At 40.0% G+C, this 22,810-nt stretch overlaps 1 protein-coding gene across 14 annotated transcripts in view; it reads left to right on the forward strand.

Moving 5' to 3' along the window:
- Positions 1 to 22,810, forward strand: part of DAB1 (DAB adaptor protein 1) — a 1,205,719-nt gene that overhangs the window by 717,700 nt on the left and 465,209 nt on the right. Inside the window, exons 4-5 of one of the 14 annotated variants that reach the window (XM_067006924.1) lie at positions 22,234 to 22,340; positions 22,642 to 22,744. The exons of 12 other annotated variants lie outside the window; for them this stretch is intronic. The gene's annotated coding sequence lies outside the window, so the exon portion shown is untranslated. Of the gene's footprint in view, positions 1 to 1,257; positions 1,301 to 22,233; positions 22,341 to 22,641; positions 22,745 to 22,810 lie in introns of all 14 variants that reach the window. One more of the 14 variants, XM_067006927.1, reaches the window with a different exon arrangement.

Here is a 22,810-nt window from a genome sequence, read left to right on the forward strand (position 1 = left end):
TTGATCCTTGACCAAATCCCATTAAGTGTAACTCTAAGATCTTGGTCCATCCATTTCTTTCCACTTTCACAGTCTCCACCCTAGTATGAGCCACTGTCACTTCCCCTCTGGATCTATTGCAGTGACCTCTAACTAGTCATTCTGATTCCTCCCCTACTCTCTTGCCCATCATTCTTCAAACAATCACCAAATAGATCATTGAAAAGCACAGAACTGAACTTATCACCTCTGTGATTAAAATCCTCCAATGGCTTTTCATGGCCCACAGGATAAAGGCCAAAATCTTTAACATGTCCTGAGGAGTCTCCCACGGTCTGATTTCCACCCACTTCCCCATCCTTCTGATACCTGCCCTGCATCATTACCCCTTCTTGCCGGTAGAACGTATTATTCGTGTTTTCTCTGTTGGAACACCGGTCTTCCAATCTCTTCACCTAGTTTACACCCATTTATCCATCAGATGTGTATGCAGAAATTTACCTCCTTGGGGAAATAATCCCAGAATCTCAAGACTAGTCTGCTTCTCCTGATTACACACTCTTACCATATACTTCTATAATTATTTACTCAATGTATGTGTCCCTTACTAGACTAGAAACTGCATGAAGGCAGGAGGGAATATCTTTTTGACTCAAAATTCCTGCCCCCCGCCCGCCAGGCCCTAACTCAGTGCTTGGAACATAGTAGACAATCAATGAATATTTTCATGGAGCATATACTGTGTGCCAGGCATAGTTTTTGTGGTGACGCAATGATGAACAAAACAAACTCAGTGACTGCCCTCATGAACCCTACATCATAGTGAAAGAGACATAACATCAAATAAGCAAATAAATATATAACATTAGGAAATAATAAGTGCTATAAAGAAAATAGCAGAGCAAGTGCATTGAGAATGTTAGGTGGTAGTGGATTGGGGCTCTTTTATTTAGGGTCTACAGGCTAATTGGGATAGAGAATTCCTCTGTGAAGAGGTGGCATTTGAGCAGAGACTTGAATTAAGTGATAAAGCAGACATGGAAAGGAGCAGGAGAAGAGCTTTCTGGACAGAAAGCAAGTATGTAGGGGAATGAGTGTATTTGAGGGATAACTGAAAAGTCAGTGTGGAAGGAGAGAGGAGAGACAAGTCAGTAGAAAATGAGGTGGGAGAGGAGGGGTAGACCACAGAGCACCAGAAAGTGTTCCCACTGGAGGATGCAGTCCTCAGAGTTGTACACCATCTTGGCTAAAAAATACTGAAATAAGCATTTTTTTCAGAGTCCAGATCTGTGAGCTCCAATCCTAGTTCTTCCACCAGCAGGTGAGTGGTGCTGAAAGCAAATCGTTGTCTCTCTCTGCTCCTCGCTCCCTTATGTGATAAATGAGGGTTTGGGACTAGATCATCTCCAATGTTCTCTCTAGATGGAAAATCTTTTTTTAAAAAAAAATGAACATCATTTGACAAGATCTGGGTTAGATAAGAATCTGCCACTATGGTTTTTTTCCGAGTCTTAATTTTACTGTTTGAAACATAAAAATAGAAGAGCTTCCTCTCAGGATTGGCATGCCAACCAGAAGACATGGTAAGAGCAAGAGCTCTTTGTAAATTATGACATGCTTTCTAAACCCATAGCTAAAACTTCCTGAGAATTTATAGTATAGTAGGCACTGTCGTAGGTGCTGTCTATGTGGCATTTCATCCTCGTAGCAATCTCGGAGGCAGGTCTCTTTAACTGAGACCAAGTGAGAGTAAAAACCTCAAGTTCCCTCAAGCAGTTAAGTGGCAGAGTGAGTTTTGCACCCAGAGCTGGTTGGCATCGTCTTGAGGGCTCCTCCTGAGAACACAGGGTCTACACACGTGAGTGCGGAGGTGAGGTAGAGAGGTGAGAGGCTGTTTGAAATTCAGACCCAGGGGCATTGTTGATGTAAAAGAAATTTCATTAACAATGACACCACATTTGTATTCCAGTAACTAAAACTGATTGAGCATCATTTCATCACCAAAATGTTTTCCAAATTCTTGCGAGAGAAATCTATTGTGTGACCCAGAGTTCATCACGGGATAATAGTCATTCCTTCTTTTATTTGTTCTTTTATCTCTTGAGCACCTACTATGTGTTCTATCACACCCCAATTGCTAATGGGACAGAAATAAAGAAGGCTCCCTTGACCTTCCTAGAGTTTCTAAAGTGAACATGGGAATAAAAGTGATATCACACTGCGGCAGCTGGTATAAGCAGAGCCCTGTGCAATATTGAGTGAGAACTGAGGGGAAGCCACACGGAAATCAGGAAGAGCCTTGTACAGAAAATGTTGCTCAGAGCTCAGGTTCTGCCCTAAGATACAGAACTCACCAGCATTAAGGAGAGAAGGGTTATCGTCTCTCTTACTTTAGACCCTATCCCATGCTGCATAAACCCTAACATACATATTTATTCCGCCTTTTAATATCTGGGAAACGAGGCCGCATCCTCGTATCCCTGACATCTTCTCATCGCTGCCGGCCAGCAGGAAGTCATCGCTACCTCTGCTCAGGCACTTGGTCAGAGCTCATCCCGCCATCACTTCCGCTGAGTTATGCGCATTGCTGTTACTACATGTGCTGAGTTAGATTGACAGTTAAAGGATATTCAAAAAGGTTATACTATGATTCAACTTTGAAATGAAACGTTATTGCTACTCCGGAAAGCACGGAAACAGAGCTGCATGATAGAGGATACACTTGCGTCCAAGAAATTTCTCACTCGGTATAAAATTCAAATTCTAAATGGCATGAAAGTATCATCATAACTTTTAATTGGCAGCACCCTTTTTTCCTAGTGGTACATAAAATAATAGGACACCTTATCACCGATACCTCTTAGATTAGGTGAGATGCTGAATTTCGGTTAAGGCAGGCATATCTTGGTTTGGTTTGGTTTTGTTTTTTGGCCACATGAATGTGGGATCTTAATTCCCAGACCGAGAATCGAACCCACACCCCCTGCAGTGGAAGAGAAGAGTCTTAACCGCTGGACCACCAGGGAAGTCCCCATATCTTGTATTTTTAAAAGCCATACTGATTCACATTGAACTTTGGGCCCACTTTATGTAATCCAGTCTCTTTGGGGAACTCCTGCCATCCTATCCCTGTGCAGTTAATCCTTTGAACTCACATTCAGGACTTTCCATTTTTTCCCTAGTGTGATAGTAGCACTATGTTAAAATCAGCTTGGTGTTCCAGGCTGTTGAGAAGCCCTCTAATTGTGATTCATCTCTCCTGTATATTAGCCGCAGCCTGTGCCATCCTTGTTGATGGTTCCTGGTCACCCAAGGATGATCTTATTATCTAAGCACGTTATGTATAAGGAATTTCACAGCTGAGGCGAGGTACAGAATGACCTACTCTAAAACAAGAGCGATTAACAAGTTTGGAACAGAGCCAAACGTGAGAACAAGGTTGTTATTGGCACGATTTTAATCATGATAGACAATTAGCCAAGTTTAATTATATTGAGATGGAGAACCAGAATGAGTGGCAGTAATGAATTTCTCTGGGAACTCTCCTGTGTCTCCAACTCAAACTGGCTGACCTATAAAGGGTGGAAAATGATAAAAGATGTTTGCCCACATGTACAAGCTGTGTTTACCTCGGGGAGCTGCCTGTGTGGGAAAGAGGTCTGGAGGATCCCCCTTTCTGCGGGGGACTCAACACAGGACACAAATGGAATTCTCGAGTTCCACTGACATTTTTGCTTCAGGAAGGAGATGCAGAAGAGAGAAAACATATTTTAGCTGAACTTGGGCACATTAAATGTTAATGTGATTATGTAGCTGGGGATTCTTTAAATGTTGCCCGTGGCTGGAGTATTACTGTAGTTGTGTGTTAGCACTTTTTGATGTTATAAAAGCTTAATATCTTCACTGACTGTGTCAAGCCCAAATAGAACACTTGAAACTTCGAGTCAGAAAGTGATTAGAATGTAAAAATTTTTTTAACAATTTGACACGCCTCGCCTCTATGCTTAGAAATGGAATTTAAAATGAAACTCTCCCTAAGTCTCCAGTCTCTTTTTCCATTATTGATTTTAATTGACTTTTTATAATTAAAACACAGAAGGAGAAAAGTTGTGGAGAAGAATTGAAATCTCTATAGTTCATATAGTTCTTTAGAGTTTACAGTGTATACTGATATTTCATCCTCGCACCAAACACACACACATGCACAGATCTGGGAAGATGAGTTTGTCTCAATGCAAAGATGAAGAAGCTGAGCTTCAGGAGTTGTGACTTATCTCAGTCAAATGGCAGAAATATACACAAGCCTTCTGATTCTGAGACCGAGTTTTAAAAATTAATAAAGAAGGAAAAGAAAGGAAGAAAAGGAAAGAAAAAGAAAGGGAAGGGAAAGGAAAGGAAGGAAGGAAGGAAGGAAGAGGAAGAAAAAGAAAGAGAAGGAAGTTTGAGATGGGCTTTTCCAGTGTGATGGACATTCTCAATGGGAAAGCCAAGTCAATCCACGTGTAGGTCTGAGCTGTGAATAAATCAGCCTGCCTCTTTCCCTCCTTCTATTTTTCTTTCTTTGACCCTTCCCTCCTTCTCTTTTTCCTTTCTTTCATCTTTCCCTTTCTTACTTCCTTGTACTCAGTACTTTTACTGGATATCTCCTGTATTTCCAGGAATAGTACTTGGCACAGAAATTCTATTTGCATCCTGTGATGAATAAAACATCTTTTATCATTTTATACCCTTTGTAGGTCAGCCAGTTTGAGTTGGAGACACAGAAAAATATGATACAAAATTTGATCCCATACACCTATGTTCATAGCTGCATTATTCACAATCATAATTTCACCGAAAGGTGGAAGCAACCCAAGTGTCCATTAACGGATGAATGTAGAAACAATATGTGGTAGATACATACAATGGACTATCATCCAGCCTTAAAAAGGAAGGAAATTCTGACATGTGCTACAATACGGATGAACCTTTAGGACATTATGCTAGGTGAGGTGGGATAGTCCCAAAGGGACAAATACTATATGTTTCTGCATATATAAAGTACCTAGAATAGTCAAATCCATAGAGACAGAAAGTAAAATGGTGGTTGTCAGGGGCTGGGGGGAGTAGGGAATAGGGAGTCATTGTTTAATGGGTACAGAGTTTGAGTTTGGGGACGATGAAAAAGCTGTGGAGATGGATGGTGGTGATAGTTGTAGGTAACGTGACTGTACTTAATGCCACTGAACTGGATACTTAAAAACAGTTAAAATAGCAAATTTTATGCTCTGTATAGTTTGCCATAAAAAACATTTGATCCCTAACATTCAGTGGGGCCCACTCTGTGCTAACAGCCTCTGGGGTGAGACAGGCTGCAGTGTGACATGTGACATGTGCTGTGGTAGTGGGAATCACAGGGCAGTCTGAGGACATAACCCAGCCTAAGAATCTACACAGAGGCTGGGAACCACTCTGTGAATGATGTGTGGCAGATGCCTGAATTAAGTCTGAAAGAAACTCTAATTTCTCCAAGCAAAGTCAAGGGACCAAGGTGGATGGTCATTCTATGCAGACAGAACTATACAGAGGCTCACAAGAGCCTGGTGTGGTGCAGAAGATGCAAGAAGTCCTTGGCGGCTAGAGCCCAGAGTTCCATGACATCTAGCTACTTTGACAATATAGCTGCTCCTCTTCCTCCTGGAGAGTTCAAGTGACTGCCCTGTTGGGTGAAAACGTATTTGAAACTTGGGTCTTTCTCTTTTAAAAGTTGTTTCTCTTACCACTTTCCTAGACTCTAGAGTTGTGCTGTCCAACATGGTGGCTACTTAATTTAAATCGAATTCATTGAAATTAATGATTCAATGACTGAGTCCCACTACCCACATTTCAAGGATGGCTGGTGACATTTCAAGTGTGGCTGTGACGTTTCAAGTGTGGCTAGTGACAACCAATATGACCAGCATAAACATAAAGAATTTCCATCATCACAGAAATTTCTATTGACCAGCCCTGCTGCAGAGTTTACAAAGTTAATTCTCTACCTATTAATTTACTTGTGGGTGTGAACCTCACACAAAATCCTGGTTTTCTTCTTCCCATTTTGTAGAAAAGGAAACTGCAGCTTAGGGATGCTGAATACGTTACTGATGGTTTCACAGCTATCAAGTAGTGATGCTGGAACATAAAATCACCAGCCCTCTGAGCCCAGCCCCAGAACGTCCTGCATTAATCCATAACCTCCTACTGCCTTCAGCCTCTTCAGTGTTCCTGCTCCAACTTGAGATGATTCTTCCTAAGAGACCACTTTTCATGAGATCATGCATGTGACTTTTCTTTGTTAATTGGAGAAAACACAAATCCCTTAGTTTGACAACCAAGGCCTTCCACAAATTAGAATAAATACACTCTGCAGTTTCTTCTTCCATCCTTTCCTCTTTTTCAATACTTACCTCTGCTCCAGGTGCAGCATATAGCAGTCACATTCCAGCCTTTGAGACTTTGCTGTGCAGGTAGTCTTTCTGGACTACTACCCTCTTCCTTTCTGTCTGTGGGAACCTCACTTAACTTTCAAGCTCTAGTTCATGACTCACCTATTCTAGAAAATCTTACTTGACCAATCTCAATCTGTGCTGCGAAGAGCTCCTGTTCCTCTCTTAACGAGAAGCATCTCATGTGTTACTTCATGGGAAACTATTTCTCTGCGTTAACAAGAGGCTATTCTTTCTTCTCCTTCGATGTGGCATTGCCCATGTAGGACCTCACGCAGACCACATTCCTCATCTTGATGAACCGTTGGTGCAAGTATGGACCCTTCTTGGTAGTTGTTCTCAACTCTGCTGTCATTACTTACTGGATTCATTTTATCCATGATTTTTGTGACTCTGGCTCCACCTGCTATGTGCCAGCCATTGTACTGAGCCTAGTCACATTTTTTCTGTGTTGTCTTCCAACAACCCTATGAGGAATATATCATTATCCCTATTTTACCCAAGAGGTAATTGAGACTCAGTGAGGACAGATGAGTTTCTAATTCACAAAGATGTGAAGTGACAGGGTCAGAATTTGAACCTGGCTCCAAAGCCTATGCTTTCTTCTTTGTTGTAGGACAAGCCTTCCCTGCATTTGTTTAAACACTTCCAGTTATTATAGTGAGTATGTAGAAGTTGTGTCCTTCTCAGCTTTGAAAAACTCCTACCTGTAAATTATATTCAGCACACACCAAAAAAGAATCTGTTACAGTTGTTACTCCAAAACTCTGCAAGTTCCTATTATATCAACTTTCCACCTTGGACATGGCGTCAGATTTCAGACATTATGGGGGGGGGGGCAGGAAGAACATACAATTCACAGCCCTTGCTTTGGTTTGAAGAAACTCCATAACTCATTGTTTAGACACCATCCAAACAGCAGTGGCTATGGCTTTTGACTTTTTGTTAAATGAACTACCTTTTCTATCAGAAACATGGTAGCTTCTCCAGACATTATTAATGGATTCTCTAGTTTCTAGGCCTAAACCAAAACAAATGTTCTGCTATTTAACATGATGATTTAAGAGAAAACAATCACAAGGGAAATTTATGGGTTATGATTATTTTTCATAAAAGTCCCAGAGAACTAAAATTTCAAGAAACTCAATGATGTGTATATATTGAAAATATCATGGAAAGCTATGGTGCATGGAATTATAGTCACTAAATTGCTGATTATTGCTGCAATGTGGCAAACAAAGTGAGCACTAAATCAGGAATCAGAAAGCCCAAGTCTTGGTCTCAGCTCTTCTACCAGCTAACTGTGCACCCTTGAAATCATCGCTTAACTTGGACCTTTTCTAGAAGTTTCCTTTTCTAGAACACAGTAACCTTAGTTGAGTGAGTGAGTAAATTAATAAATGAAGGAATTGGGAGAGAGACTCTCTAAAATTTCTCCCACATTAATGGTTTATGAGTCATACTTTCAATTTAGCTACATTTCCAAAAGATGTATTCTGAGTATCTTCAATTATAGTATTTAATCAGTGTAACTATATAAGGAAAATAATTGCACAGTTTCATTCCACTCAGCGATAGTTTCTTGGTCCTCTTTCAGGCCAAAGAAAGGCCCTGGGCCAGACATTTCGGGACAACAACAGTCAGTTAAATGTAAGGGCTGAATGTTGAGTTTAGACACACATGTAATTAGACTACAGAACAGACTGACGGGTCATGGTCAATGGAAGCTTTGGGAGCTTGGTGGGGACAGATGGAGCCTGCCTGGAGGACTGAGGAATTGTGACTGGCTTTTTTTAAAAGTACCTTAGAGACCAGCCTATTTCCTAATTCCAAGTCTCCCCAGAGATGGTTTAATGCCCCTCTTTGTAAAGAAAGTTTGATAACCTATGGGTACCAAAGCTTTGATCTGCCAACAGCTCAGATCAGAGAGAAGAGTATGCTTTCTTTAGGGGCCGATTGTGTTTCTCCACCATGTATTGAAGGCACTGACCTGGGATGTTTGTTTGTTTTATTTTATAATCTTGCGTCTGTCTCAGTGCAAATAATCTGTGTAGATCTTTTAAAAGACTGATAGCTTCTTCCTAGTAATCCCTGGAAATAAAATAACCAATTACAGAAGTCGTGGAACTACAGAAGAACCTAGAGGCAGCTTATTCTGACCCCCACTTTCACTAATTGTGGATTTGAAGGCCCTGAAGATTCAAACGATTTGCCCAGGCTGACACCAAGTAATGGGAGAGCTAAGATTAGCATGAGTCTTCCAGCCATATGCCTTTGGTTTTGTTTTTCTGCTAATTGTAAATTTAGGATTTGCCTTTTAGTAGCAAGCAAAATAATAAAAGAGTTGAATTTATTAAGTGTCTAGATTGTCCCAGGTGGCGTATATTTATTACCTTTATGCTTCAAAAAATATATTATTTCCATTTTGTGGATGAGGACATTGAAGTTCAGAAATCTGAATAATTTCTCCCAAATCAACAACTAGTGAGTGGAAACGGAGTCTAGCTATAAATTATACTCCTTTATAATATCTGGCAGTGCAGCACCTATAACATTTTATTTACTTATTTATTTAAATTTTTATTGGAGTGTAGCTGCTTTACAATATTGTGTTAGTTTCTACTGTACAGCAAAGTGAATCAGCAATACATATACATATATCCCCTCTTTTTTGGATTTCCTTCCCATTTAGGTCACCACAGAGCACTGAGTAGAGTTCCCTGTGCTATACAATAGCTTCTCATTAGTTATCTATTTTATACACAGTATCACTAGTGTATATATGTCAATCCCCATCTCCCAATTCATCCCACCCCCCCTTTTCCTCCTTGGTATCCATATGTTTGTTCTCTGCATCTGTGTCTCTATTTCTGCTTTGTAAATAAGAGAGTCTGTACCATTTTTTTCAGATTCCATATACATGCGTTAATATACAATATCTGTTTTTCTCTTTCTGACTTACTTCACTCTGCATGACACCTATAAAATTTTAAATGTGCATACCAACTGACCCACGATTCGTTCTAAGTCAGCCTAATTATACCCATGCACCTATGGACCTATTGGAATAATTAGATGTCTTCAGTAGAGATAAAAGTTGTAGCTTGTGAGTGCAACTGTATAAGGATGCTTCTTACAGTATTATTTATAACGGTAAAAGAAAGGACATAACCTCAATGTTCTTCAGTATAGTAATGGTTAAATACATTGTTATAGTTTATATTGTGGAATATTATTCAGCTGTTAAAAGGATGTGTCGATTCCATCTATACATATTGATCTAAAGAGATGTTCAGATGGAGGGAATAAGGGGGAGTGATTTTTAGTATTATAATAAAGGTGTAAGGAGCTAAAGGTCAATGACCAGACTATTTGTGATGCCACCTTGGTTTCAGCCAGTTCCAGCCTATTTTTATCTCATCCTAACAACTGCGCCCCTTCTTCACTTTTCTAGTACTTGTGTCCTGCCCCTTTCCCTCCTGTCTCAGAAGGAGACTGTTACCATTGTTTACACTGGATGGATGGGAGAGAATGTGACCAAGCCTGAGTCCTTGACTGGGTAACCAGGGGCCCTGGCTCTTCCTCTCCCAACCCTGCTGAGGAGCAGGCCATTCCCCCTGCTTCCCCTTCATTGGCGTAACTGAAGCAAGCCCGCTGGCTCATGCCTTTGAAGGATTTTACCGTAATCGATCAGGAGAGTAACAGAGGAACAAATTAAGAAAAAACAATTCTAAAACTATTGTCTTGGTCTTTAGTTTTACAATCCCTTGCTTCTGTGAGTGATATTCCCCTCAGGCCCCCTCTTTCGGTCTGCAATTTGCTGTTGGTCCAGGAAGTCCACACTTTCCATAACAGAGAGGCAATTAAGACAGTACAGTAGGTATGAACTACTTTGCTTGTCAAAAATCAGCTTGGCAGTCTACCCGCCTCTGAGTCTCACCTATGACACCCCTTTAGGGTATTTCCTCCCTGAAAGTAATAAAAATTAAAGTCAGGTGTCCCCTTCATTGGGGAATTTAATATTAAATGCTGGAAGAGGCAAAGCCAACTCTGCAGACTAGCAAAGCAACATTTAACATACGTGCGCTGAGTAGCCCAAACTAAATCTGGACCTCAATTTGGGCAATAGTGACGTCCCAGAGCCCCTGAGTGTTAATCAAATGTTTGTAAATTGCATGTGGTTGAACTGTGCTTTGGGAGTGCATGATTTAAAACAATCCCGAGGAATCCTCTAGTGCTATAACTAATTAACCGTAATTCATCTGTTTTGTAAATCTGAATTACTTCCAAGGATAGAGTGTTTGGAGCATAAAAGACTAGACAAAGTACAATTAGGGGGTACTTAGGGGGTGAGCCAGGGCCAAATCTTAGAGGAGTCAGTGATCACAGATCCCTGTAAAAGACAGAAAGGAGAAATGCAGCCTTTCAGTGAAGGGCAGCCTTATAGCTGACAGCAATGGACCTTCCTGTGAATAACAATTAAAACATCTCTTGCGTTTGTATAATCGTTTACAGTCTACAAGGGCTTTCTTACACATCACAGAGATAATGACAACGATGAGGATACCAGTGCTAAGGACTTAATCACATTTTCACAGTTATCCTACCAACAGCCCATTGGGCTTGGTGTTACTCTCCCCTCTTTCCAGAAGAGGAAACTAAGGCTCAGGGTGCTAAAAGTCATACGTGTGGTGTTGAAGTCAGCCGGTAAACAGAAGAGCATAGATCTAAATTCAGATCTACCTGACCCTGTGGTTTTAATCATATTATCCTCTGGGGCTCACAGCAGGATGGAGAAGGGCAGATAGTGGATCACAAAGGTGTGGCAATACAAATACAGCCAGACCTTAGAGATATTGCAGGTTCAGTTCCAGACCACCAGATAAAGTGAATATTACAGTAAAATGAGTTGCACAAATATTTTCATTTCCCAGTGCATATAAAAATTGTTTATGCTATACCATAGTCTATTAAGTATGTGATAGGATTATGTCTAGAAAAGCAAAAGTACATACCTTAATTTTAACCATTTAACCATAATGTTAACCATTATCTGCGAAGTTTGCTGCATCAGTTGACCCTTCCTTTCATGAACAATTTCTCTGTAGCATGCAATGCTCTTTATAGCATTTTACCCACAGTAGAAATTCTTTCAAAATTGGAGTCAATCCTCTCAGACCCTGCCACTGCTTCATCTACTAAGTTTATGTAATATTTTAAATCCTATGTTGTCATTTCAGCAATCTTCATAGCATCTTCACCAGGAGTAGATTTCATCTCAAGAAAACACTTTTAGGGTAATTAACTCGCCTGATTTCAATACTGTTGTGTTTCCAGAAATAGAGAGGCCTAAGGAGAGGGAGAAAGATGGGGAGATGGCCAGTTGGTGGAGCAGTCAGAATGCACACAACATTTATCAATTAAGTTTGCTGTCTTATATGGTCGCAGTTTGTGATGCCCCAAATCAATTACAATAATAACATCAAAGTTCACTGACGACAGCTCACCATACAAGTATAATAATTATGAAAAAGCTTGAAATGTTGTAATAATTAGCAAAACGTGACACAGAGACACAAAGTGAACAAATGCTCTTGGAAAAATGGTGCTGATAGACTCGCTTGATGCAGGGTTGCCACAAACCTTCAATTTGTAAAAAAAAAAAAAAAAAAAAAAAAAAAAAAAAAAAAAAATGCAATATCTGTGAAGTTGTGCTGATAATGTATTCCCTCCTAGCCAATGCCAAGCACTATGCTATGCACTTTACATACATTATCTCCTTCTGACGTAGGTGTCAATTCCCATTTTACTATCAGGAAGTTGAGGAGCAGAGAGGATAAGTAAAGTGTCCAGTGTTACACTGTTAGTAAAGATGGTAGAAATTTCATCCAAAGAGCCAGATCCTCCCCTATTCCATGCACCAGGCCTCGCTTGGGAGCCAGCATATATAAAATGGTGTCATTGGCCTCCGGGAGCTCACTGCCTGGAAGCTGGAGTCAGATCTGGAAGCAGCACGTTTCAGTCCAATGCACTGTTGGCGGAAGAGTCACAGGAAGAGGGTAGCACAGAGGGGGGTGCTCTGCTAAGCCTGTAGGGTTTTTAAAAAATAAATGTATTTTATTTAATTTATTTATTTATTTATTTTTGCTGCATTGGCTCTTTGCTGCTGTGCGCAGGCTTTCTCTATTTGCGGCGGTGGGGGCTACTCTTTGTTGCGGTGCACGGGCTTCTCACGGCGGTGGCTTCTCTTGTTGCGGAGCACCGGCTCTAGGCGTGCAGGCTTCAATAGTTGTGGCACGCGGGCTCAGTAGTTGTGGCTCGAGGGCTCTAGAGCGCAGGCTCAGTAGTTGTGGTGCACGGGCTTAGTTGCTCCGCAGCATGTGGGATCTTCCCGGACCAGGGCTCGAACCCGTGTCCCCTGCATGGGCAGGTGGATTCTTAACCACTGCGCTACCAGGGGAGTCCCGCCTGTAGGTTTTGCAGTTGGCTTCTGTCATCCTGGTTTTCCAGAAGAGACGGCCAAGCTGCCTACAGTTTTGATGTGTTCAAGTTGAGAGAAATGCTAAGAGGCAGTGTCAGGACTTTATCCAGCTCTCTGCCTCAGAGGTCAGTACCCCTTTCTTACCCTCCTCTTGTGATTTTCCAGGAAATGTTAAAACATTTTGGAGATAATTTATTTACCAGCAGCATGGAGGCATTTTGTGTATATAACACCAACCCCAAGAACCCATTCTTTCTCTCTTATTCCCTGAGAAGACGTAAACTCCCAGTTTTCTTCTACCTTCTATCTCATGGCTGTTCATTTGCAGTCTTCACTCTTGGCTGCTGGCTCCTCCTCTTCCAGACCTTTAAATGCTGGAGGACTCCCCGGCTCTGTTCTGAGCCCTCTTCTCCGACTACTCTCTCCCTGGGCGAGCTTAGCTAGCCACATGGCTTTAAATGCCATTCATATATGTATGACTCCCAAATATATGTCTGCAGCCCTGACCACTACCCTAAGCTCCAGACTGCCTACACCGTGTCCCCACTGGGAGATCTAGGGTGTCCTAAACAGAACTTTTCAGTGTTCTCCCAAACCTGCTCCTTCCCTGGGCTTCCCTACCTAGTAAATGGAAGCATCATTTGAACTCAGACCAAAAAAAAAAACTTGAGTCAAATTATTTCTTACCACCTCAAGTCCTACTTCACTAATAACCATCATCTTTTCTTACTTGGACTAGACAGTTTGAACAATTCTTACTCTCTGGTCTCCTTCATTTGCTTCCTCCTTACAAGCCCTTTTCTGCATGCAACCAGACAGGTATTTGCAACACGTAAATCAGATCATTCGTGATTCCCCTACCCAAAACACATGCAATAGTACCCCCTTATCCACAGGTTTCACTTTCTGCGGTTTTAGTTACCCATGGTCAACCATGGTTCAAAAATATTAAATGGAAAATTCCACAAGTAAACAATTCGTGAGTTTTAAATTGCATGCTATGCTGAGTAGCATGATGAAATATGGCGCCACCTCAGTTCATCCTGAGCAGGACCTGAATCATCCCTTTGTCCATTAGTCACTTAGTAGCCATCCTGGTTATCAGGTTGACAGTCCTGGTATCTCAGTACTTATGTTCAAGTAACCCTCACTTTACTTAATAAGGGTCCCAAAGCACAAGAGTAGTGATGCTGGCAATTCAGATATGCCAAAGAGAAACTGTAAAATGAAAAAAAAATCGTATGTCGAGGTCGCTAAGATCAAATCTTCTATTCATGAGATTGTGAAGGAGGAAGAAGAAATTCATGCTAGTTACACCTCAAGCTGCAAAAGTTACAGCCACAGTGCATGGTAAGTGCTTATTAGTTAAGATGGAAAAGGCCTTAAATATGTACAATATTTTGAGAGAAAGACCACATTCATGCAACTTTTATTACAGTATATTGTTATAATTGTTCTATTTTATGATTAGTTCTTATTGATCTCTTACTGTGCCTAATGTATAAATTAAACTTTATCATAGGTATATATGTATAGGAAATAACATAGTATATATAGGGTTTGGTACTGTGGTACTACCTGCACTTTCAAGCACCCATTGGGGTCTTCAAATGTATCTCCCCCGCTGGTGAGGGAGGACTCTTGCATTCAAGAAACTCCGAATTTACTTATCATATTTAAATAAAGTCCAGACAACTTACATGGCTCCCAAGGCCCAACATGATCCGGCCCCTGACTACCTATTTCCTCTGCCCCCTCATCTCTGGCTCTGCTTGGTGACACTGACCTGTAGGCTGTTCTTCCACCACTTGAATCTCATTCCTACCTCAGGCTTTTATTCTCGATGTGTCCTGCCCTGACATGCTTCTTTCTGAGACCTTGTATAGTATGTTCTTTAACATCCTTCAAGTTTATGTTCAATTTTGCCCATCTTGCCCCGACTCCCGTCTTGCACATTTGTTATCATCTTATCCCTACAGTCACCGTAGCACTGTCACCATAGGAAATATTTTTGATTGATGGATGGACTGATTTTCCTCTTTATTGTTCATTTCACCTCCAGCACGTATGCTGCATAAGGGCAGGGATTGCATCTGTCTTCTCCGCTGCCAAGTTCCAGTGTCTAGAACAATGCCTGGTATATACTCCATAGACAAGTTGAATTAATAAATTATTCTTTTCAATGGTCCACATAATACATGTTTATGACAGAAAATTGATAAATGATGGTAATCAAAATTGAACCTTTTGGTATATTTTCTTCCCATCTTTTTCCTCTGCATATTTCCAAGTTGAGATGATTAGATACATCCAATTTATAGCCTACTTGTTATATTTAACACACCAGAAGAAATTCTCCACATTGTATCGAATAAATTCACATAATAAATGCTCCATAAACATTAATTTCCTTCTTCCTATCTTGACTTCCTTCCTGAAAAACACTTATACAGGTACCCTTGCTGTGCTGTGGTTTTTGTTTAGCTGAGACAGAGCAGTACATCTGAAAGACTTTGAAAGAGTAAGCAAGTCATTAACCTCTCCAGACCTCAATGTCTTTATCTACAAAATGGGAACAATAAAATCTGCCTTGCCTAATTTACAGCATTGTGCAAGGACCTAATAAGATATTGGAGCAAACATCTCATTAGATATTGGGGAGACTGTCTTTTTTTTAAGTCATAGCACTGTACAAGGGGAATAAAATTTACAGGAGAAAAGATGACATCAAGTCATTTGTAAAGCAATTTGAAGTTAGTGAATAAAAAGCTATTGGCAATGGTTCTGTACTGAGCCAGACATGTCCTAATGTTTGTATTTAATATGCCAAACAGTTGCCAATGCCTAATTCTAGGTTCGTACCCTGCAATAGCTTTTTTGTTTTTTTTATTTTTTTATTTTTTACAACTTTCAGCTGTAAAACTGGGGTCAATTATTTTTAGCCATTTCTTCAGCCTATCTCATTAGCAAAGTACTTTGAGGTAATGCCTTGGGCATATTTGATGATTGTTCGGTTTGAAAGATGTCATTTTCAGACTTTCCTGGAAGTTTCAAATCTGCCTGTGGGAGATCTTAATGTCATTTCAGATTCAAACCTACATACTGCCTTACACTTGGCCCTTATAAATGTTTCACAGCACCTGCATTTTTTATCATGACCCTTGCATGTGAACCTGGTTTTCTTGTACCTCACCTCCACTCTCTGTCTGAAGGGGAGAAAGTAATATTTTTAAATGGCCTTTCCCCACCTTGTCAGAGGAGATAAAATTCCCCAATTATTTACCCTTGTATATAGATATTTACATTAAAATTTTAAGGAATGGATTCTTTATAGTGTTATTTATGAACCCGTGTGTTAAGTTTAAAACATATGTGTCCCAAAATGAATATTTAATCTGTGTTTAATACCTGAAACCAGATTCATGTTGACTTAATTTCTTTGGTCATAAAATAAATTTAAGAAATGATTCAATTTTTTTCATCCATTCAACAAATATTTTAAGAAGCTTACTGAATATGTCCTCCATTATCTCTTTTAATCCTCATAACAACATGGCAATGTAGGTATTATTATTATCATCATCATTTCCCTATAGTACGTATGAGAAAACCAAGCTGCAGAGCAGTAAAGACACTGATTAGCTAGCTCTCTGCTATAGTTAAGGGTCTGAAGTTTGGGCGGAAGATACTACCTGAGTAAAATCCCTGGGGTAAGCAGTTTGGGGGAGAACTAGAGATACCAAGTACAATAGCAAAAATGAGAGAGAAAGAGACAGTGACAGAGACAGGGATAGAGAGGCAAGACTTCCTAGAAACTTGAAATGAAGAGGCATTAGACTGGGGAGAATCTAGGTCATAGCTCCCTAACTTGGCTTCACTTTGGGATCATCCGGGAATCTTTAAATATGACTGATGTCTGGCTTCTACCCCCAGATGTTGTGATTTAATTGGTATAGGATGCAACTTGGGAATCAGAATTTTTTTACGTTTTCCCAGATGATTCTAATGTATAGCAAAGATTTAGAGACACTTATATAGGCGGTGTCTGATGTGCAGTGGAACTGAAATCATCCGAACTCCCTTTTGTCCATCACAGTTTCTTGCTGTCCCAATGGGTTGTGCTGGTTTATAGGTCTTGGGATGGTCATAATGCTTACATATACAACACAAGCCTCAAATCCTATCAGAAGAAGAAAGGCAGAGCGTTTTAATGGGAAGAGGGCAAGCTTTAGTCACTCGGCTTCTCTGAGCCTCAGCTTCCAGGTTCACAGCATGGTAACTATGGTGCCCATCTAGGAGGTTTGCTGTAAGAATTAAATTAATTCCAATGAAATTCCTTTATGTAATGATATCAGGATCTTTAGCCAGTTATTTGAAAAGAATAATAAGTTAAAGCAGGTGTAGCAAATAGTATTTTCCTAAGGTGGCCAAACTGTCTCTCATCCCATGTGGTCTTCTCGTTATGTAACACTGACGCTTCTCCATCTGAGGCAGGGTCCCTGCTGCTTCCTCTTGAACCTGGGTGCATATTTGTAAATGCTCTGATGGGTAGCTTCCGGTGGAAAGGACACTTATAAGGTTAGATCGTAAAAGGCTATATAGCTTTCACCTGGCTCACTCTTTTTTGTGATTTGTGCTTTGGGGGCCCAGAACTGACTTGTAAGAACTCTGGCACCCCTGAAGCCACCATGCTGGAGAGCCCATGTGGAGAAGCCACACAGACAGAGGAAAAGATGCCCAAGGAGCCCCTGTTGTGCCAGCCCAAGATTGTTAGAGTCTTTTCAGCATCACTTGCCAGATGTGAATGCACTATGCTACACGTGACCCCAGCCCCCAACCTTCCAGCTGCCCCAATACAGCAGAGGTGAGCTGTCCCACCCAGCACTGCCCAAAATGCAGATTCATTAACAAAATGACTATTATTGTTACTTTAAGCCACTGACTTTCGTATGGTTCACTATGCTGCATTAGGTCATCAGAATATCAGTGAGTAATAAAAACTAATACATATAGACATTAAATAGCTTATTTCAAAATAAATATAAAAATTCTTTTATTTAGCAATCTTCTCATCGAAAGCCAAGGGCTTTTCTTGGAGAATACAGCCCACTGACCAGACCGTTGGCATGAACCATGTGTATAAAGCATTTTAAAATGATTTCCAGTGTCAGTTTTGTTAAAATAGGATGAGTGCTTAACAGCACTTAAAAATTTTACCACTCCCCTTTATCCTTTATAGTTGTGCTATTCCAACTTAATTCAGCATTTTATTTAGCAGTTCATTTATTTTATCAAGTCTTTCCAAAGCATTCAACTTAGATTTCATGAAATGAAATATTTCTTTTTGTGAATATATTGCATCAATGTGCATGTTATACCTGGTAGATTACAGAATAAAAATAACAAGTATAATTTGAATAAACAAATATATGGTGAACATATAGTTCATCCAATGTGAATGGAAGTACACGGGTATTCTAAAGAAAAATCTGCAAGCCACTCATGTTCTTTAAAGTTATAATAGATACTAGTTAATAAATTTATCAAAAGAATGGGAACCCTGTTAATCTAGCAGTTTAAGTGAAGGTTGTTTACGAGAACTTCTACCATAATATGTATAAAAGCACTTGCATTCAGTAGGCACTCATTAAATGCTAGTTTCTCAAACCATTAAATCCTAATTTGCCAAAAACTTTGCTTGCAAATAGTCTCTGACGGCAAATACCAGCAGATAATTTTAACAAAGTAGCCTCTGATAACCACCTAGATTTCATACTGTTTCAGAAAATGCATTACATTTCTATTTATGAAAAATCATTTCCCATGGGTTAGAGTTCAGATCAGGTGCATAGTATTTTCAAATCACTTGCTAAAAATAAAATTCATCATGACAAGCCTCTCTAATACTTTAACTACCAAATGCTCTTACCCTTGGAAAGCAGATCTTCTCATGCAGCCCTGAGGCCCTGGGCTTTCTCTAGCCCCAGCCAAATCTTTGTACAAGCATAAATAGGATAGAGGGTTAAACGTCCTGGGAAAGGCACTGAATTTTAGGAGGAGGTGTGTAATTTACTGCCAAGTTTATCATAATAGAATCTAGCAGTCATTCAGAGCTTTCATCAAAGCATAACTCCATGGCATCCCCCTAGTCCACTCTCCTGCTGAGCCATCCTGCACACCACTGCCAGAATGATCACTCAGACCCTTAAAACCAATTGTGTCAGAACTCCACAGTGGTTCCTCAGCACCTGCACATCAAGCACCTGGGTAATCTGGTAAATTATACATACACACACACACACATATATATATAGTCTTTATCATATTCCTTTCCATTGCGGTTTATCACAGGGTACTGAATATACCAATAGTTCCCTGTGCTAGACAGTAGGACCTTGTTATTTATCCATTATGTATATGATAGTTTGCAGGTGCTAATCCTGAACTCCCAATTCTTCCCTCCTCCGTCGCTTTTCCCCCTTGGCAAGCACAAGTCTGTTCTCTATGTCTGTGAGTCTCTTTCTGTTTTGTAGATAGGTTCATTTGTGTCGTATTTTAGATTCCACATGTAAGTGATATCATATGATATTTGTCTTTCTGACTTACTTCGCTTAGTATGATAATCTCTAGGTCCATCCATGTTGCTGCAAATGGCATTATTTCATTCTTTTTTATGGCTGAGTAATATTCCATTGTGTATGTATGTGTGTGTGTGTGTATACACATCACATCATCTTCATCCATTCATCTGTCAATGGACATTTAGTTTGTTTCCATGTGTTGACTATTGTAAATAGTGCTGCTATGAACGTAGGGGTGCATGTATCTTTTTAAATTATAGTTTTGTCTGGGTGTATGCCCAGGAGTGGGATTGCTGGATCATATGGCAACTATACTTTTTTAGCTTTTTGAGGAACCTACAGACTGTTTTCCATGTGTCTGTACCAATTTACATTCCCACCAGCGGTGTTGGAGGGTTCCCTTCTCTATGAGGGTCTTTAGGATAAGGACCCTGACTTTCTATTCCACTTCATCTCTAATCACTCTTATTCATATCAGGGCCTAGGAACAGGAACAATGTGTAGCATAATCAGGTTTTGTTCCTTTTATTCCCAACACTTCAGCTATGGAAAACCAAGCATTTACTGTGTTCTAAAATAAGTGTTTTCCAAACTGTATGTCTTGACCCACTAAGGTCACAAAATTAACTCAATGAACATTAACATTTTTAAAAAATAGAGTAGAATGGAATGGAATGGAATAAATCAGAGTATATTACACACAGTGAGAGTAAGTATTGTTTTACTAAACTATGGTTTTAGTTATGTGTGTGTACCAAATTGTGATGTCAAGTGTATTTTTTACTGTGGGTTTTAAAATTGATGAACTGAAAACCTCACACATCGCAACCATTTTGCATTCTGTTTGTTCCACCTAGAAGGCCTTCTCCAGGTAATACCTTTGTTTCTCCAACAGATTCTAACTCACTGTTCAAGACACAGCTTCTTCTGTGAAGCCTTTGTCAGACTTTTACTATGCGTCAGGCACGGAGCTAAATTTTAGACGTTACTTACCATTTTCATCTTCAGAACAAACATCTGAGGTTGAAGCTAATATTATTCCCATTTTACAGACAGGGAAATAGGAAGTGACCGCTGCATTGAGTAAATTGCCTGAGGTCACACAAGTGCTAAGTGGTCAGGCTGGGATTGGAATCCAGAGCCTGAGCTCTTAGCCATTACATTGAAGAGATTCTCCCTAAAATCCCAGGGCTGAGCCCAGCAGTTTTCTTCTGGGCCCGCCTGGCACATAGTCTTCAAGATGGCACTTTCTACACTATGTTGTAATTATCTGTTTCCATGTCTGTCTCCAACACTAAGTTATAAAATCCGTGAACGTGAACTGTGTCCTACTGTGCTCTTTTGCTTTAGGACCATGCACATACGTGCATGCCACCCAGAAATCACTCAATACATATTAAATGAGTACTTACTCATTTAAGTGCCAATGGGAGGAAGGATCACCATTTCATAGATGAAGAAACTGATATTTATCCAAGAGGAAGCCTGGCCCGTTGTTCTCTTTGGCCTCTTTCTATTGTAATAAATGTATTAACAAAGTTTCGTAGAAGGAGTGATCGCTTTGGATGAAGGTCAGGGAGATCTTCACAAAGGAATGAGAAATTTTATAGGTAGATAAAGGCACTGTGGGAAATGTCACACATCATATAAAATGTGCATTTTAAAAATTTTCCATTCATGATCACACCGTTTATAGTCATGCCTGAGAACCAGGCTTATCCTAGGTACCATTTAATCTAGTCCATTCACTCATTCATTCATTCAACAAACATTTTTGAGCCAAGCTCTGTGGCTTGTCCTGGGAATATAGGGATAACAAGACACAGTTCCTCCCCTCAAGGACCTCACAGTCTATAATGGAGCTGAGTGAATACATAGGTGATTATAATATGATGTTGGCCAGTATTACCTAGCAGTTAAGTGACAGAACTTAGCAGGCAGTCATGGCTCTGTAGGAAAGTGTTTAGCCAGAAAGAAATATCCTATTTATAAGAGATAAAGGTGTTTGTGTTCATGAAGAAATTCAACAGTTGGGCAAAAGTCCTGGGCTCATAGCTGGGCTCCACCACTGAGGACTGGTAACATCTTGAGTACTTCATTTAGCTTCTCAGAGCCTCAATTTTCTCATCTCATAGGGCTGCTGTCCGATCGTGTGCGTAAAGCACATGGCATTCTGTACGTTGAAATTTCAGTTTGAGGGCCAAAAATAACGTTTTTTAATATGTGTGACCTCCAGCAAGTTATTTGACATTCCTCTCTCTGCCGTGATTTCCTTAGCCAAAGATTAAGCCTATGAATCTGAATGCTAATTACTATTCTTTGGCCATTCTCCATGGAAAAAGAGGTAGGTTGTACCTTCTTGTGATGCCAGTTTGCTTCCTAGGTTGGGGACCAGACCAACCTTACTTATCTTTCATTTCCCTACTGAGTACAGACCACACAACCTCTGTTCTCCTAGACCCAATACCTCCCCTCTTAGTACCCCAACATTTCCAGGTTTCAGGCATCTAGCATCATTGTAATACATATTTAAGGATATTTTCATGTCCTGACATTCTCAAATATACCCTAGAGTCTCTGTGTTTTTATCTGCCTCAGACACTAGAGTTTCTGAAGGAGAATTATTTTGTTGGAATGTGCCCCTCTTTTGATGAAGAGCAACCTTTTTTTTTGCCCAGCTGTTGAATTTCATCATGAATACAAACACTTTTATCTCTTATAACAGGATGTGTCTTTCTGGCTAAATACTTTCCTACAGAGCCATGAAGCCAAACCACTTCTCCCTAACACTTCTGACCTGCGCTTATAATGCTCTCTGGAACAATGGGAAATGTAAGTTCATACTTCCTAATGCAAGCAAAAGAATAAACCCATATTCATAAAACTTGTTCATTGTGTTTTGTCTCTTTTGGGATTAAATAAGGTTTGGTCTGTTTAGCAGACAGAGATGGGGGGGGCAGTTGAATGAGGGGAGATGGACTTGTTTTCATGGTTGTGAAATGGAAGCAACCCAGAAGCACCACTAATTTTCATAGCAAAAGTATCCCATGGGTCATGACATCTGAATCATCAAGTGTCAGAATCTTGTTTAATTTTATTACTTATTTACAATAGCCTGCTCTCTGCTTCACAGGGCAATGATAAATTTTAAAAATACAAGTTCAGCTATTTGAATTCCTCAGATCATACACTCAGTATTATCATTACTCCAGCATTTTAAAGAGGAGGAAAAGCAAGTAAGTACTTTAAATAGATCACTATCCCATTAATGTGGTTACTTATAAAGCTATAATGGTTTAATG

The sequence above is a fragment of the Kogia breviceps genome, chromosome 1 (assembly GCF_026419965.1).
Source record: "Kogia breviceps isolate mKogBre1 chromosome 1, mKogBre1 haplotype 1, whole genome shotgun sequence".
NCBI classification, from domain to species: domain Eukaryota; kingdom Metazoa; phylum Chordata; class Mammalia; order Artiodactyla; family Physeteridae; genus Kogia; species Kogia breviceps.